The following is a 19,645-nucleotide window of genomic DNA, read 5'->3' on the forward strand; positions in this document are numbered from 1 at the left end:
GTTTGGGGCGGCACGGTGGAGCAGCAGGTAGTGTCGCAGTCACACAGCTCCAGGGACCTGGAGGTTGTGGGTTCGATTCCCGCTCCGGGTGACTGTCTGTGAGGAGTGTGGTGTGTTCTCCCCGTGTCTGCGTGGGTTTCCTCCGGGTGACTGTCTGTGAGGAGTTGGTGTGTTCTCCCCGTGTCTGCGTGGGTTTCCTCCAGGTGACTGTCTGTGAGGAGTTGGTGTGTTCTCCCCGTGTCTGCGTGGGTTTCCTCCGGGTGACTGTCTGTGAGGAGTTGGTGTGTTCTCCCCGTGTCTGCGTGGGTTTCCTCCGGGTGACTGTCTGTGAGGAGTTGGTGTGTTCTCCCCGTGTCTGCGTGGGTTTCCTCCGGATGCTCCGGTTTCCTCCCACAGTCCAAAAACACACGTTGGTAGGTGGATTGGTGACTCCAAAGTGTGAATGTGTGTGTGTGTCTGTACTGTCCTGTGAAGGACTGGCGCCCCCTCCAGGGTGTATTCCCGCCTTGCGCCCAATGATTCCAGGTAGGCTCAGGACCCCCCGCGACCCTGAACTGGATAAGCGGTTACGGATAATGAATGAATGAATGAATAATGCATTGTTCGGTTTTATAAAAGATGAAAATTAAAACAAAACAATATGAGATCCAGCACAGACACTACTCTGTATGATCAATAAGCCTTTGCTATTTTAGGCATTTTATTATATACATCATTATCTTTAGAATATTATCAAGTTGAAGAACCACACTCTGCTTGGTCAGAGCTAAGGTCATTGTTTTTCTTTTCAGTACAAAGTCACAGAGAGAAAGCTTCACTGACAAAAACAAACTAGTTTGATCAGATGAGTGCAATTTCAGAAAGACACCAATTTCCATCCACTCTGTCTCCCTCTCCATCGCTCTGTTACTTTAATTCAACCAGTGAATGCATGGAGGCATGTCCTGGTTATCAGGTCCTCACGTTCTTTCCTCATCTCCTCCTCCCATCATTCAGTGTTAAAGTGGGTGATGCCCCTCGCTTATCAGCCCTCTTCCCTGCTCTTATAAATATTCAGGCCCTTCTCAACAATTTACCAGACTGGGCTATTATTTACAATGGTCAGCATGGACATGCAGCCTAGATGGTGGACAGAGATGACCAGAGCTCAAGCAGATGTACTTGAACAACCAGACGCGAATAAATATTTCAGTGTTTCCATCCCTTTGCCTTCATAACAGGATTATATCATCACTGCATCTCCATTTTGTGGATTTACTACACCATTTGAACATGATGAATGGACAAATAGAAATGCTTCAAAATTAGTAGGAATAAAATCTTTTTCCAATGACTTCCAATGAAAAGGTTTTTTTTTCCTTTTCATGTAAATGTTTTTCTTTGGACAGAGATGTTCACATTATGAAACAGGGTACATAAGCGTGTTCTCATTTTTTTTTTGGATGGTGGTTAAATGGCATGGTGAGCAAAATGTAAACCCTTTATTTAATAGACAATATTTCAGATGTTAAAACTGATTTTTTTTTGCCGTTTGTTTTTTTGAAAAATAAATGACCATTTTGAACTGATGTCAGCAAAAATGTAATTTTTAAGCATTATCTAATGCTATAAAACCAAGATTAGGTTTAAAAAGAGCATCTCAGAAAGGCTGAGGTGTTCACCACTCTGTGAAAGACTGTGGGAAAATTAAGTGAAACAATTCAAGAATCACGTTTCTGAACTTAAAAAGCAAACAAGCTGGGGACTACTTAAAATATTCAGAGAATAGGGAGAAATCTCACAAATTCCTGCCTTGTGCCCAGTGATTCAAGGTAGGCTTTGGACCTAGCGCGACCCTGAACTGGTAAAGCAGTTACAGACAATGAATGAATGAATGTGCTCCATCCACTAATGCAATTTAAAAGTCACAAATGCAAAGAAGAATGCCTTCTCTGGGCCCAAACACACATTGAAATTCTTTTTGGAAATTTTGGATGCTACATCCTCTAGGGCTAAAGAGGAGTGGGACCAGTGCACAATGGAAAGCCAGCAACCATGATGGTAAGGGTGGTTTTTACTGTACATAACATTGTTGACTTCTGTGAACGCACATTTCATGCTGAACTGTACATTAAGGATTTGGAGTAACCTAGTTCCTTGATTTTTCAGGGAAGGCCTTGTTATTTTAGCCATTCCACATTCTGCATGGATTACAACAGCACTGCCCCATAGATAAAAGAGAAGCGCTGCGGAAACCCCAGCCCTTAAGCAGAAATCCTATCATGAGAAACAATGGATAAACTTTACACTTTCAAAACTACAGCAATTGGTTTCCTCAGTTCCCAAATGTTTACAGAGAGTTAAAATAAGAGATGATGCAACACAGTGGTAAATATGCAACTGTTTGGAAATTATTTGCTGGCATCAAATTCATGTCAGGGAATGGCCACAGAGCTACACTATTTCCAGATGCAACACTTCAATCAAGTAAAGACAAAAAGTCAAAAGAACCTTGATGTCATTTCAGCAGTTCAGCATTAAGCCTTGATCAGACAATAGCAGTGAGAGTCATCACACAGAGTCAGTGAAAGTTTCCTGGCTCTCACTCCTCTGTCACAGTGTCATTCTGAGAGTCTCGGTGGAGGTAAGGCTGCAGTCAGAGCCTCAGCTGAGCCCCAAACACAGCTTTAACCCTTTGTGATCTGGAGCCAAACATCAAACGAACAGTCGGCCTCTTTATTGACAGCCGCAATGCAGGGCGTCAAATGTTTACCATCGCTTTCAAGTGCTACATCAGAAGCTTTTTTTCTGTCTTTTTTTTTACACCACTGGAGACTCTCTCACTCTCTTTCTCTCTTTCCTTATCTCTTTCTTTCACTCACTCTCTCTTGCTCTCACTGCTGTCCTCACTTTATATCTGTATTATCTCTGTCTTGATTTTTCTTCCTGTTTTTATTATTCTTTCTCATTCTCTCTCTCTCTCTCTCTCTCTCTCTCTCTCTCTCTCTCTCTCTCTCTCTCTCTCCTCTCTCTCCGTCTCTGTCTCTCTTTCTTTCTCGCTATTTTCTCCCCCCTTTTCTCTCTCGCTCCCTCTCTCTTAGCCCTACTACAGAGAGCGTGATTAAAGTCATTAAGAATCACCTGGCTGCCAGCAGGCCTCTATTTACACTGACGCCGAGACGGCAAATGGAGCACATCCACGTACACTAATGTTTCAACGGCTGGAAGATGAGGATATTGAGGAAAGAAGAAGGAAAAAAGACGCAAAGCAAGGGAGTGGGGATGTTTTTTCTTCGCCTCTTTCTTAACAATGACGAGTCACTCTCTGCCTTCTTTTTTGGTAGAACTGAGCATCACCCTGATGACTTTAATGGGATCTGATTTACTGTCATAGCAGAACGCAGTGGGCGTCAGTCCAGATCAGCATCACAGTGGGGACAAATGCAATGAAATGTCTTACAGGGCTTTCATTTGAACAGGAATAATGGTACATGTGTTATTTTTCTGTGGGGTTTTGATCATGGGCGTGCGGGAGGGGCCATCACCGTATGCTCTGCATGTGTGAGCGTATGTGTGTGTAGGCCTTGATGAGCGAGACACATACACACTCGCACAGGAGCCTTGTTTATTTTTATTCGACACATGCTATGCCACAAAAAATACACCGATTTATGAACCTAATTCAAAGGGTCACATGCAAGCGGGCTTTAAGGAATTTTCCAAATTGGCTTTGTCATATAATGTGACAGTTTCCTTACATTCTCTTTTAAAGGCTACGCCGCAGTGTTGTCTGCGCAGCAGGATCCTGACTGCTCTGAGAGGGAAGAAGCAGAAGGAACAAAGACTTACAGAGCGGAAACCAGCCATCATATGGCAACAGCATGTTTGCAGAGAGTGTTTGTGGAGGGAAGAGTGAGATTATGGTGTACAGCGCCATCTGTGGGCTATGTGAAGGAACAAACAATCATCAAGCTCTCACAGTGACTCACTGAGTCCCTGGTAATGGGTAAAAGTATGTGATTATTGTAAATGCCAGAATTGCCAATAAATAAATAAATAAATAAATAACAGAACATACAGTGCTAGGATGAACTACAATGTATACAACCTTATCTTTAGCTCTTAAGTTCTGGGTATTAGCCAAGTGTGAGGTCGAAACTCCAAAGTACTGGATCATTATTTCCCTTACAGCTTAAGACAATACACAACAATCACACAATAATTCCTAGATATGAACAGAATAGATGCATTGTGCAAGCTCCAAAGTACTGTGCAGTTGTTTTCATGATAATAATGATGTAAGTAGGATGAAAAATCATAACGAAATGTCTAATTTAAACTAATATAGTACATACATATTAAATACTTAATTGTTTGGAGTAATAAGGCGGTAATTACCAATGCACTCACAATAACAACCCCCAGTGTATATAGCATAAAATACAATGAGAGGCAAGTAAGTGTAAAGACCCACAAAAACCATAGTAAAAGCCATTGCTCCTGGTTTCAGGGTCATTGCCAGATCATTTGCAGCTTACTGCATAAGACATTATGTCTTTTACATGATATAAAATCCCAGAATATCTGCACAGTGCTGCTGCGGGACCTGTTGGCTATTGCACTGTAATTTAGTTAAACTGGCTTAAACATTACATTACACAAGTTCTATGTTGCACCCATAATTGTCTAGTTCTGTAGAACTGTTCCCTCCCTTTCTCTGCTGAGACCTGGAAAATAATGAACTGTAAAATATTGTTCCCACATTTCTGGTCATGTTCAATGTGACTTCCAGAAAGTCTTGTCACTCAATGTGGCTTCTCAGAGTGAAGTCACAACCACAGTGTGTCCTCTCACACTCACCCTTCGTTTTCTTTCACGCACAGACAAACATACACACACACACACACACAGACAAACATACACACACAGACAGAGTCGCCCCACTTCCCTCTGCTCTTGCCCTGTCTCATTATCTTGCTGGCTGTAATACAGCAGCATCACAACATGGGGTACAAGGTGTCTTTCCGTGGGTGTGTTCACTTGTTTAACTATATTTTTAGGAAAGAAAAATATCCTGACTGAGTTGGTGAACCAGAGGAAAACACAGCTAACCTTCAGGATCTGAAAAAAACAATAATTGCTTTGGCATTGAAAATTGCTTTAAACAAAAGTATCATATCTTTTTTTTCGTTTCTTTTTTCTTTTCTTTTTTTAATGAAAATGCAAAAAGTTCACTACTGTTTAACGTAAAGGTTAATTAAATGAAAGATAAAAATGAGTGAATGATATATCAGTTATATAATATAATATGATATATAATATTCATATAATATAATAATATATAATATTTAAGTATCATTTATTTTGATACCTCTATATATAATGTATTGTACAGTTAATGCAAATAATGGGACCTATGTAGGCCCTGACACTGTACAATAACACAGTAATAAGAATGTGCTTTGGTGTGAATACAGATTTCACATTACATCATGTGTCAGCTCTGTTGACACATGATATTAAAGTCATGATATCAGAGTGCAGGGTGCAAGCTGAGGAGAGCTTTAACTCACACACACACACACACACACACACACACACAAACATACAAGCATGTAGCCTGAGGTCAGGAACTGCCCCACTGTCCTATACATCCAAACACACACTAACACATTAAATACACACACACGGTCCTCTCTGGCTTATACACAATGCATGGCAGTTCATCAAATGTCATATAAAGGGCAGTAAATATAAAGACCATTGAGTTTATTTCCTTCCGTATTATTCTTTATCAATGTTTTAAAATTGCGATAATATTTTTAATCCCTGTGTTCATGTTTCACCCCCAAATTATTGCAATTTCTGCACCTGTGAAGCTGGGAGCTTTCTTTCTCTATAACACTATATTTTCCAACTTCTAAAAAAAACACACAGACTATTAATATTTAAAATATATATATTTTTAAATGACTCTAAATTGTTGAATCGCACGGTGCATTGTACGTTCATTCCTCGCGAGGCTGAATGGGATTTTTATCTCTGTTCTTTGCGGTCACTAAAATGAAAGCATGTATGGGTGGAGCCTGAATAGGCCAATTATGACATAGTGCAGGGTGTTTTCTGCAGTATTACTTCAATAAGCATCATCGGCTCATATTTGATTTTCTCTTTCTGCGAAAAATGACAATTCTTGGTGAGAGCGTCAAGCAGCAGCGTCAGTATCAGACAGATTCTGACAATGCACCGTAGCCTTTCAGCTCACCCCAATTAAAGCCAAGGTTTAGGTGCCCTTTTAAAAATACAATTTTCACGACAAATTAAGTCTCACCAAAAAAGATAAAAAATTAAATAGGGGGAAAAGTTTTTTTTTTTCTGCCTGATTCCAGTCAGCTGTAATCTGAAACCTAATTACTAGCAGTGCAGATTTTCCACTCTGATTTGCTCCAGCCAATTAATTTATATTATTTCCAGGATGACATTCACTCCTGCTCCCCTTTGTCTCTCTTTTGCCGCTCACACCCACACACTCGTTTCATAGCATTCACCCTCCAACACCACACACCTTTCACACACAATCACACAACACCTTATTTCCATTTATTTGTATTTTCTCTCTTTTTTAGCAGGATTTTATGTGATACAGACATTTTGTGTTCCTAAACATACACATGCACACATACTGGGCACAAAGCAGAGGACTTTAAAAAGCCATTTGTTGATAGTTTCTTTGTACAAAGTAAGGGAAATCGTAGGAAAACAACTGAAATCACAGGGAAATTCAATACTGCAGCCTAGGACGGGGTCAAAGCTATACAGTGAAAGGGGTTCTTAACAGCCATGTAACACCTGTTAGACTGCCAAAGCTACCATCATCAGACAGACAGCACCTTAAAGCTACTCATAGTTCAGGTGTATGTTTGTCATTTGGGATATATGGGATATATACAGTTATTAAATTAATGAAATCAAAGCACACACACGCAATCAGCCTTACATCAGCAGTCTATGCTGTGATTGCAACCTTGCATCAGGCTTTTCTCTCTCTCTCTCTCTCTCTCTCTCTCTCTCTCTCTCTCTCTCTTTCTCTCTCTCTCTCTCTCTCTCTCTCTCTCTCTCTCTCTCTCTCTCTCTCTCTCTCTCTCTCTCTCTCTCTCTCTCTCTCTCTCTCTCTCTCATACACCCACACCCACACCCACTTTCATACTTATCTACCATCTCTAAAGCCTCTCCTAGTCCTTCACTAATACTTACCACTGGATAACCAGTTAAGTGAGGCTGGTAATTAAGCACTAATTAAAGGTAAAGCCTGTAGTTAGGCCGTGGCCTACATATTGCTCCCACTGTGGTGTAATTACATAGCCAGCGATTTTTAAAGCCCACCGGACCCCTGTTAAACCTGCGGCAGCACCAGAGGCAGAGGCAGAAGACAAGGGTCAGACAGTGTGGTTAGGCCGCACAGCCTCAGGGGTCAAAGGTCAGAATAAGGTCAGCCTCAAATGAGCCTCTGTGGTTTGTAGTCCTTTTACAAAGCCCCGTGTTCTCATCTACAGTCATGATGTATTGGCCTTTTGTCAGCATATTCTGAGCAGTTCGCCAATCAATAAAAAATCCCACATTTTACAGCAGATGTTAATAAATAAATAAATAAATAAATAAATAAATAAATAAACAAGAATACCAATCTATTCACAGTATGATGTATAAAATAACATATTAATATGAGACTGTTTTGTTTGTTCTGTGAAAATAAAATAGGCTTTTCACAAGTTAAACAATAATAACAGCCCAGTTTCTCTGTGACATCTTTGCACCAATTGTTCAGGTCTTACTTACAAACCCTTGAATGTCTGGAAACAAAGTACCATGGACATTAGAGGTTTATACATGGCCATCCCTTTGGAAAATAAACTTTTTGAGTTTTAAAACATTTTCTTGATGCAAGACCCTCCCGTATTCCCTTAAACCTCTAAGAACTTGTCAGTGGCTTTCCTCTCAGATGTAAGGTGTGCATTTGGGCACAAATAGAGCCTTCCTGTGCAAAACTCTTTATTGGTATTGTTTAGAAACATTTTTTTTAAATGTACTGTACCCCCAGTTATTCACATAGATGGCACTGTTAGAACTGCTTCATGCACATTTGAACAGCGTGCATGAGAAAGCATAAAGATGTTTAGATACGTTTAAAAATGCTGGTTAAATTACATCATTCATTATACACCAGACCCTCATTCCTATTTACAGTATGCGTCATCACATCCCAATGGCTGCAAAACATCCCTTACTCCCGAACACCCTACTCACAGCTGAAAATGCATTTACAAACAAGAAAGGATGACGGTGAATTTCCTAAGGAAGTCATAGTTTATGCATTTGCTTGTGTTTTACCTGTTGAACAGATGCACTGACCTATAAAATATCTACTGCTAAGACAACCAGAAATTCATTGGTATTCTAGGATCATCACAAATAAAGCAGTGGCTAATATTATACTTAAAAATGTCTCCAGAATGATACAGAGACCATATCACCTTTTATAGAGCCACCACTAATCTCCTACAGACAAGACAACATCAGACACATACTCATTAAGAGTGAGATGAAGAATGCATTAAATAGAACCAGAGGCAGTGTAGCCTGCAATTGCTCCAGATGTGCTATGTGTAAATTTACAAAAAATACAGCCACTAAAATAACCACCAGTCCAATAGGATCCGTTACCACCACCCATTCCTCCTCATGCATCACCGCAGGAGTTGTCTACTACATGTCATGTGAACAGAAATCTTTATATAAAACATTGTGCACTACATATATACGACAGTGCACTATAAGGTTTACAATGTTCTTATAAAAAGATATTCTCTGATCTAATTTAATGCAATTATATCGACCTATTCCCAACTGTACAGGCTTTTAGCAGTTGTTACGTGGTATCATTCTATACAACTCTTTATGAATGTGTTTATAAAGCATTACGAATACAAGATTCCTAATATTCATGGCAAAAATAGAATTAGAAAGGTCTGGATCTGAGATCAACAATATGCTCTGCTGGCTGAAGGCCTATATTTTATGTAGCTGGCAAGAACAATGAGGTTATAGCCCATGAGCAGTGGACAGGATGGTCAGTCGTTCAGCTAGAGGCCATTTCAGTGTTGTCCTGCTCCATGGTAATCATGTTCTCCAAGCTGGTCCTGGGCATTATGAGCTGGGGGTTAGAGAGAATGTCATTGCTGTGTGCTAGCAGCTTGAGTTAATGGATGTTAGTGTGCATGTTCTCAGGTATCATAAATAGGGTGAACAGGGTCTGACCTACATGCAGTACACAACATTAGGTTCGTATAAAGCAAGTAGGACCAACACCTATGCTACTGCAAAGCTCAGCATATTGCTTGTGAACCAGTTTCCACATGTCATTTTGTAATGTTCATATAATCAAATTTGTCATAAACAGCTAAACACAGATTTAAAACTGAGGAGTTCATTCATAAGACCACTCATGTTTACATTCTGATACACAGATATGACATTTAGTGCAGTCTAAATAAAAGAAATCATAATTCATAATTATAATTATATATATATAGGAATAAATTTCCCTATAGCGTTATTTAAGTGCTGGTTATAACAAAACCAGCTGTAACCAAAGAAAATGTTGTACCTGGATACAGAGTGTAATTGATGCAAAGCATCTAAAGCTGTTCAGCTGGTTGAGTGATTATGGCACCCCCTTGTGGCAATGCTTCTTCCTGCTAAATATGAGTGAGACATTGAATTAAACACCTTATTTATATGCTGTTTTATATCTAAAAACAAAATAAGATAAACTGAACTTGGAGGCAACAGGCATTATAGCAGTCATGGGATTTTTCTTCTCATTGTTGAGATTATGACACTAGCCTTGATTTCAGTACATCAGCTTAGTAGTTGATGGTGGACAGGTGGGTGCTAAAAGAACACTGTGCAAGGCCTGATGCTCAAGATGATGTCGAGGAATGAGGATATATGTGTGTGATGGTTCTCTCTCTCCCTCTCTCTTTCTATCTCTCATTAGACAGGGAAGGTGCGTAGTGATCGTGTGGTGATGATTGCCGCTCCCGTGTGCTTGGTTTGTTTCCACAGAAGGAGATGTTATGCGAGGCCCAAAGTTGCACTGGAGGAAAAAAAAAGGTGAAAAAATATTTATGGTGATGGTGAATGCCGGCGTGCGTTACTCATTAAGACACATTAGCAGTGATTTCGGGCGCGCTGACACACACGCGCCTCGCCATCCGCCGTCCAAATGAAAGCACAAGCAATGACAGCAAACATCGCTGCCTTTTCCAGCCAGTCAAGCACACCGCCAAAATCCAATATGAGAGGAAAAAAAAGAAGAGCTGGGGAAAGTGTTTGGGTGTGTGTGTTTGTGTTTGTGTGTGTATGAGTGGGTTTTGTGAAGTATGTGTGTGTATGAGTGGGTTTTGGGAAGTTTGTGTGTGTACTATATGTGAGTGGTTTGTGTGGTGACAGTGGTGGTATTGGAGGAGAGGGTGTTTTGTTTTTCCTTCATTCGCAGATAACAGAATTTCAGGGTGACAAACTTCAAGCGCAACACTCCGCCTCAGGGCGAGCTAATTGCATTAATTTTTTATGACACTTTCTGTGAACAAAATTTAATAAAATAAATGAATAAGGCAATAAATAGTAAGGAAAGAAAGAAAGAAAGAAAGAAAGAAAGAAAGAAAGAAAGAAAGAAAGACCATATACAGAAGAAATACACACTGCATGACCTTAAAGTAAAAGCATTAGTGATACACTCTATCTTCTGTGAAAGGTGTACATTAGATGGTAGTATATTGAGGTGTGTATTGAAGGGGTTAAGTATATTTGTAAAAAATCATATCATAAGGCGATGGGGCAACGTCTTTCTTAAGCTGAAAAAAAGCTTAAGATGATGGTTAGCATTAATACCAAATAAAATACATCTGCTGTGTCCAAATGTACATCTTAATTAAAGTATGAATTGTGACTTTCACAAAGGTCTGGTAGGTGCCCTCTACTCATACTACTGCTATTAAAGCTACCGAAGAACCACTTTTGTATCCTTAAACTTCTGTTAAGTGTGTGGTTGTTCCACATGATGTGAAGATTGTTTTCCATCTGAAATTTTCTTTCCTAGGACCCAGGCCAAGGACCTTTTAAGAACCTCTGAAGGTATTCTTATATTGATGAACATCTGACAAACGCGTGTCTTTCAGATGGAGGCCGACTTGGACACAGAGGAGTTTATTTGACCTTTTAACTGATGTAAGATTCAATCTTTAGAACGATGCAAGGAGCTTCATATTTAATTCTTTCTGTTCTTTTCTAAACTTTCTCACAGTGATAATCATCTAAGTTGTGAGCTTAAGATGGATGGTCCTAAACGGCAGAAGCTTTCTAAATCTCCTCCAGCTCATGTTGTTGAGCACAAAGGGAGCAGCATGCAGGACATCAGCACTGCTCTTCCCACCTCCTCTTTAAAAGGCAGATTTATGGCAGTAAATACTTTGACTCTTTGACTCATGTGATAACTCCAACTTTACAAGGCCGTATTTCCGCAGATTATTTCCTAACATTAGGTGAACGTTGCACTTAAAACTCCACCATTTAATTTCATCCATCAGTCCAATAAACAGGTTTTATGGTGAGCGTAAATCACCAAAACAAAAAACACACAGAACGCTGTTAATCTAACAGATTTTATCACAAAGTGTAATCTATAAAAAAGATATGTTTCATACGAAAATGTGCTCGGCCGAATAGCTTAAGTAAATGTAATAAATGGAGCGATGGTTCTGCGTAAATCTTAGTTGCTGCATGTTGTTAATTTGATACATTAGGCAATAATTTGCTATAAATAAATGTTTATTAGCTCGCCGGGCCCGTCCCCATGTGCTAATGACATGTATTTAAGGAGATCCTCTGGAAAATTTCAATTAGTGCACTTAACTTTCTTCACCAGCATCGTGGTCAGACTCTCCATTATACACAGGCTTTCTCATCAGCGGCTCAGATCCCCATTTATTACCAACCACTGCCCTTGCTGTGCCATATTAGTTTATCGAAACAAGTTGCTTTTGTAATTTATGAATGTGTACACCATTTCTATCACCTCGATCTCATGTACACCAACTTTTGTAATGCTTAACAAGTCACTGCTGTTGTATTAAAACCTGTTTTTAGAATCGGGATTTAAAAAGTGGAATTTTGTGAACAGGACCAATGTGTTACTATTTCCATTCTTGTACACTCCTAAAGCTTTCAGAACAAAATAAAAGTCATTCTAGGCAATTCAGATTCTTTTATATTTGCCTACAAAATATATATAAAACCAGTACTTATGAAGCATTATTTATAGGCAGTTTGGCAGTCTTATTAAAAGCAGAAACTATTATATATATATTATTTTTTTATTATTGTTTTATTGTTGGATTATTTTACCCATTCAGTTGCCATTCACATTGTGTGGACATATCAAAAATGCACCAGAAACAATCCAAAATTAACATGCATTAAAAAAACAACATAATCTTACACTATAAGTGCATATACAAAAAAATAAAAAATAAAAATAAATAACAAGAGCGGTACAAATATTTATAACACTAGTATGCAGACAATTTATGATTTGTACTTATCTTACAACGGCTACACACAATTCACTGCAGCACTGCATCAGTAAATCCACACAAAGTGTCTGTAATGTAGTCAAAGGAGAATTACAGACAAAGCACTGTAAACTATGGGGGAAGGCTATTTTAACTCTGATGGGGAAAGAAAATACTGCAGCTTATGGACTCACAAAGCTTAGGGTTAGGGTTTTAACTGAGGTTAAGATTAGAGTTGGTGTAAGGACTAGGGGTAGGGTTATATTTATGGTTATGGTTAGGGCTGGGGCTAGGTTTAGATTGAGGACCAGGATTCAGCTTAAGGTTAGCGTTAGCGTTAGGATGATTTGTCACACTGGGTAGGCATCAGAAATGAACTTGTATTTACAAAATTCAAAAGTCAATTTATATTTTGTACACTTTTACATATCCTGAGAATGGTCTTTTAATATTGTCTTTTAGTAAAATGCATGAATCCATCTTGAGACCACGCTGAAAAAATTCAAATAAGAACTTATAATAACAAAATACACATCAGAGTACACAGTCATTTTTAGATTTGAGTGATCCAGTCTGAGCTCTTTGCAGCTGGTTCGGTTGGTCATTTCCATCATTTCACTTATGATTACAGTGACCAGAGCATGTGGTTATCATTAGTTACTGAGCAGGTTCCAAGTTAAAACCAACCTTGGGTCAGGCGGTTGTCCCAGTGGCCCCCCACTCCCTTAACCTCCATGCTACGTTAATGATCAGTGAGAAATGGGAGCTGCTAGGCATAACATCCACAATCGCAGGCATTATCGTAAGCACCTGAGCAGGACTCCACGCTATTTATTTTTTAATTTATTTATTCATTTCATTTTGTCCAACAAGCCACTGATCAATAAGTAATTAATTTTGCAGGCTAAAAGCAAAATAGTTTTATGGGTCACCAATTAAAGAGCAGTGTTACTGTGTTGTTCTGTTTCTACTGTGGTCAAAAAGAGGAATTATGTGCATTATGGTTATTTCATGCTGCAGGGAAGAAGAACCCAAAGACAGACATGTTTCACGGCAATAAGTATAATCTAAACTAAATGATACAATAATCCAATACTTAACAGCAAATGTTGATGGAAAAAAATAAACGAATGTAAGTTGATGTAAGAAGATGATTCAACACATAGAGCCCAAAGCAAGAAACATCCATGTTATTTTGTATACAACTATGAATTTATTACTAATTAATTATTAATTAGTTCATATAAAAATATTGAAAATAATAATTAAATAATATAAATATGCAACATATTTCCACTGTTTATATGAAGAAAACTCATAAAGTTACATATAATGTGCTCAATATATTCTAATAAATTAAACAACATTAAAAAAGTTTATAACGTTTATTTGAAACTGATCTGAAGATTTTCCAAAAAACTAAAGATAATGTTCTTTAAACATTGTTGTTAATTATGAAACTTACCATTAATTAATGCTAAAAATAAAGGGTTGGATATTACACCAAATATAAAAGGTAACATAAATTTAAAAAGAAAAGTCCTGACTTTTAATTTGTATATTTGATTATACTGGTGTACACGTTTACAATTAAGCGATTAAAACTGATCGATATTAGCCCAAATCCGTATCTTAACACTGCCATAAATCAATACATGTGACAGTGTGTTTATACTCATTCATGTGACTACTTTGAGTGAATTAGCTGTAGGTAAGAAACACTTGCTCTGGACTTGATTTGGTTTCCATCACCACTACTTTTTTCATCTTAATAATATTATTATTCAGATGCCTTTAAATATTTCAATTAAGGCCACTTTAAAAGTTCGGGTCACCTTTAAAAAAATCCCATTACAAACGAACACCTGAACCACGGCTTGTGCTTTCAGTTGATGTTTGTTAGAGTTAGTGCAGAAGAAGAAATCTCAGCAGGTTCACACTCAGAAAAAGGAAGAAAATCAGCGCGGAGGGACGGGGAGTGAGCGTAAAATGCTGTGAGAGCCAGGCCAGGCACGGAGCTGGAAATTTCCCCCACTGAGAGCACATATTTTAGGGTGCTGGAATTTGAAAAGAGTGAGGGAGTGGAGGGGGCCTGCGCTTTGACATTTTGTTTGTTCTTGCAGGCAAAATGGAAGACATACATTGTCCCTTATTGCCTAAAGACCCACAATGCAATTCCAACCCCTTCAGTGGTCACTCGGGGAGTGTGCTCCAGGAGTCACATGGTCAGATGGATCACATCAATTTACCGTATGTGGGAAAAACAGAGATGAAGCCTCTTTTCGTTTTGCTTTTGTTTTGTGTGTGTGTGTGAGTGTGTGTCCTTCTGTTCTGTAGTATGTTATGATATGAATAAGGCCTGGCTAGCGTTTTGTTTTGGTTGCGAATGTGATAAATGAATTGCAGTGGGTGCTCATTATGGCTCGGCCAAGCATGAGCCACCAGAAAGCTCTATGTGTAGATGTATATCGCCACCTAGTGGTAAATATGGTCAAAAGAAGCCCAGTTTTGCTCTGTACCTTTACCTAAACTGCTTTTTCTGTTTTCTGTCTTAAATAATTCATTGCGCTGTCTTGAATGCCACTTGCAAGACAAGATACTGACCAGACTAGTCTTACATAATCACAAGGAAGGGCCATTCAAAGCCGAGGTTCTCTGAAACTGACAGTTGAGTCACCTGAGGTTGGTGGAGCGAAGGATGAAGGAATAGAGCAGCAGAGCTCTGTCAAAACGGTATGTCTTTTCAGGTTTGGGAAGCTGGATGGTGAAGGAATGGTGACAGAGTTGGGGGAGAGTGATATGAGTTTTGAAGGTGATGCGAGCGTTGGTTTGACTGATGCAATGTTGATGTCAGTGGTGTTTAGAGTGAGCACAGCGGTGCCACAAAGTGACATCATCAGACAGGGTTTGGATCACAGACTCCTCTGGGGCCCATTCAAGTCACTTTGCCATATCTCTACTGACATAGCTATTACACACACACACACACACACACACTTCACTTATACTCTGATATTCCTTACAATGTTATCAAAGGTTTTTTGGATCAATTGCAAAGAAGAACCCTGTTTATTTCCTATAGAACCTTTCAGTGAATATTCTGCTGAAGCCTTCCTTTAAAAGACACAGCTAAAGTTTGGACAAAACCAGCAAAGGACAAGTGTCTCGATGTTTGTTATGATTGTCCTGGGTGAAAACAAATGAACACATCCTTTAAATGGAACACCTTCTCCTTCTGCTAATGTTACTGATACTGGTGTATGATTAATCTATTTATTAGCTTTAGTTTAACATTCTTGAATATATTTAATTTAGGAAATGAATGTTTATTGTGCATTAAACACACTTTCAAGTATGCAGATTAAATTGTTCCCTTTCTAATTATCACTTAGAAGATCAATTAAACATATTTCAAGAGGGGGTTCAGATTTTATGATGACTTTTCTAGGTTGATCAGGGTTTATTCACTTCTGATTTCATTTCAGTTTGACTGACGCTTATATAAACAACAAGAGCTCTAAATTCATTCATTCATTCATTATCTGTAAGCGCTTATCCAGTTCAGGGTCGCGGTGGGTCCAGAGCCTACCTGGAATCATTGGGCACAAGGCGGGAATACACCCTGGAGGGGGCACCAGTCCTTCACAGGGCAACACACACAGACACACACACAGAGACACTTTTGAGTCGCCAATCCATCTACCAACGTGTGTTTTTGGACTGTGGGAGGAAACTGGAGCACCCGGAGGAAACCCATGCGGACACAGGGAGAACACATCAACTCCTCACAGACAGTCACCCGGAATCGAACCCACAACCTCCAGGTCCCTGTAGCTGTATGACTGCGACGCTAACCTGCTGCGCCACCGTGCCGCCCACAGCTCTAAATATATGTACATAGTTTACTGAAAACCACACAGCAGATATTCACAACATTTGTACAGCTTTATTCTGTCTTAAATATCTTATGTAGGTCTTTAATGAATGATGCCCTTCAGAAAAGTGCAACCAAAACCTGTTTATGAAAACAAAAGAACCATTTCTAAAACCATGCACCAAAAGCTTAGCAATGTCCTGTTCCACGAAGCAAGTTTAACTTAGGATTCCTGACTCGCTTCAGCTTCACAAAAGCAAGGGTTAACCCCCAAGCACCATGCGCTGTGGCCTTGTACTGCCAGCCTCATACTGTTTACTGGGGTAATAACTACTCTGTATTGTTTACAGCTGTCTAGTATGTTGTTTTTCTCCCACTAAATACAATATTCCTCAATGTGATTGCCATCACAAACCTCCTAAAGAAAACTAATGAATTCACCTGATTGGTCAGAAGCTCACTTTGACTGGTCCCAGAGCTGTGAATGATTACAAATCCCAAGCATAACCTCCTTGGAGTAGATCACACATTCAGCATACCTCCATACTGCTTTTGTGTGAGATGATTGACAGACCAGAACGATATATATATATATATATATAATGATATCTATTATAATAGGGGGAAAAATTCAGGCTCACTTAATTTGGAGACCTGAATAAGGAGGTGGTGGCAACCCAAGCTTTAGTTTCTCACTCCATCACTCACTCCCTAAGCCTGAAAAAAAAAGCAGCGAAGGAGAGGGTGGGGGGAAAATCCTAAAATAATAGCTTAAACTGAAGTATTACTTTAATACTTCAATAGAAATAACCTAATTCCAACATTTTCAAAGGAACAGGCTGCCTTTGCTCGAGGCCAGTGCGTAATGTGAGTGAAAGTATATCTGGTGTCAGTCTGAATTAGAGGCGAGCCGCTGTGCTGCTGAATGAGAGGCAGCCAGGGTAATAGGAAGTGCGGATATTAGAGTTAATAAAATCACATGGAAGAAGACAGATATGCAACTTGACCAAGTACCTCGATGGGGTGGGGGGGTGGGGGCGGGAGGCATTATGTTAGGCCTCAGCAGTGCTACTCCAACAAGAGGACAACAGAAAAGCCCCATCGCCGTATAGCTCTTAATGCCTGGACTAAATAAATAGTGCACATCAAATAGAGGGCGCATTTATTTACTGTGGCTGGGACTAGTGCTGGGTGATATATCCTCTTTACAGGTATTTTTGGTACTGGTTTCAAGTATCACTGTCACACAACTCCTGGGGTTGTGGATTCGAGCCCCACTTCAGGTGACTGTGAGGTGTTGGCTGTGTTCTCCCTGTGTCCATGTGGGTTTCCTCTGGTTTGCTTCCACAGTTCAAAAAACACACGTTGGTTTGTGAGTGTGTGTAGCCCTGCGAAGGACTGGCGCCCCCTCCAGGGTGTGTCCCTGCCTTGCACCCACTGATTCTAGTTAGGACAATGAATGAATGAATGACTTAATAATGATTGTAGATATAGGTTTCCACACTTCTATAGTTTAATCTTTGACGTTGCATTTCCTACTTCTCAAGATGCAAATAATCCCAAACACATTCAATGACGTTGAGGTATGGGTTCTTGGGAGGTCCATTTTTCAGTGAAACACCACCAGCTTCGTTGATATGTGGTCCTTTAATGAACTTGAAGGCTTTCTTTTAGCTCAGATGCTGTGGAGTGGTTAACTGTATTAACGTGAAAAGCTCTCAGTGAAAGTGATACTGGATAATGTTATGATATTGACTCGAGAATATGAGCCAGCCATCATTGGGGTCAAATATAGGCTACGCTGTCCCTAATATCTTACTCCCCCTCCCCACTCCCGACCTCAGCCCCCACTCTTTTCCTCTTAACTCCTCGTCATTTTGATGCATTAAATCGTACATCATGCTCCTGCTCCGTTCTATCACAGTCCTTCTGTAAATTTGCCACAAGCGCATTGAGAGAGGAGAGAGAGCATTTCCAGCTTGTCATCCAGGAAAACACAACTGTCACCTTCGGGTTTCCATCAGCGTCCACACGCTACGCATGTCACAGAGCAAATATACAGAGGAGCCAGACAAATAAACAGCGCAGCCTGGAGTCATTTTAAAAATTGGTGGTCGGGGGGTAGTGGCCCGGTGATGGCCAGAGCTGAGCGATGCCGTCTCTGACCTGTGGCACTGGAAACAAGACTGTACAGTGATTCAATGCCGGAATATCCTTAATGTATCAAAGATATGAAAGACTAGTGACAGGAGCTCAAAAGCTCGTCATGGTGAACATCACCCAGAACCAAATTGTTGCAAGAAACAAAGCATAGGGAGTTTTTGTTGTCTTTTTTTTCCTTTCCTCCCTTTCACCACAAGGCCACACTAGTGGACTCACGTCCATAAACCGTTTATGATGAACTGCTGTAGCACTTAATTAAAACAATAAATCCAAGCTGTGCATTAGGGATGTTAGCACTCTCTCACCACTCCCCACCACACACACACACTCTCTCTCTCTCTCTCGACCTCAACTCAGGCCACTAAACGACTGGAACTCATGGTCAGAAATGACAACACAAATGTGTTCTTATTACTGTCTCTCTCTCTCTCTCTCTCTCTTTCTCTCTTTCGTTTGCTCTATTCCTATCTCTCATTCTCTCATAAATTGCACAAATCATATAGTGAGATAATTTCATTCATATTTCACTTGTGGCGAGGAGGGGGTGGTGACAGAAGCATAATCTCTTTCACACACACACACACAAACACACACCCCAGTTCTGAGTGGTTGCACTGTAGCTCTGTTTGTGTGTGAATGTGTACAGCTGACTTTATTCAGCAGCATGGCCCCTGTGTGATCGTATACGCAAGAAAACAGATCAAAACCACAAAACAGAAATAATTTATTAAAATGGTTCTTGTAAATTAGACATAAAAAAACAAAGAACCAGAAGAGGAGGAACTTCTACATAGTTACGTTTCTGTTATACAGCAGATGTTTCTTACTATAGAATTTACAATAATATATAGTTTAGCACGGAATAATCCCAGATAAATAAAAAATATCACCCAACACATTTCAGTTCATGAAGAATGTGAAATATATTAATAACTTGATACTTTTTTGATTTTGAAAGGTTATTTTCAGTTCCATTTGGGCTATTACTACTTACATG

This window comes from Hoplias malabaricus, chromosome Y (assembly GCF_029633855.1).
Source record: "Hoplias malabaricus isolate fHopMal1 chromosome Y, fHopMal1.hap1, whole genome shotgun sequence".
Taxonomy (NCBI): domain Eukaryota; kingdom Metazoa; phylum Chordata; class Actinopteri; order Characiformes; family Erythrinidae; genus Hoplias; species Hoplias malabaricus.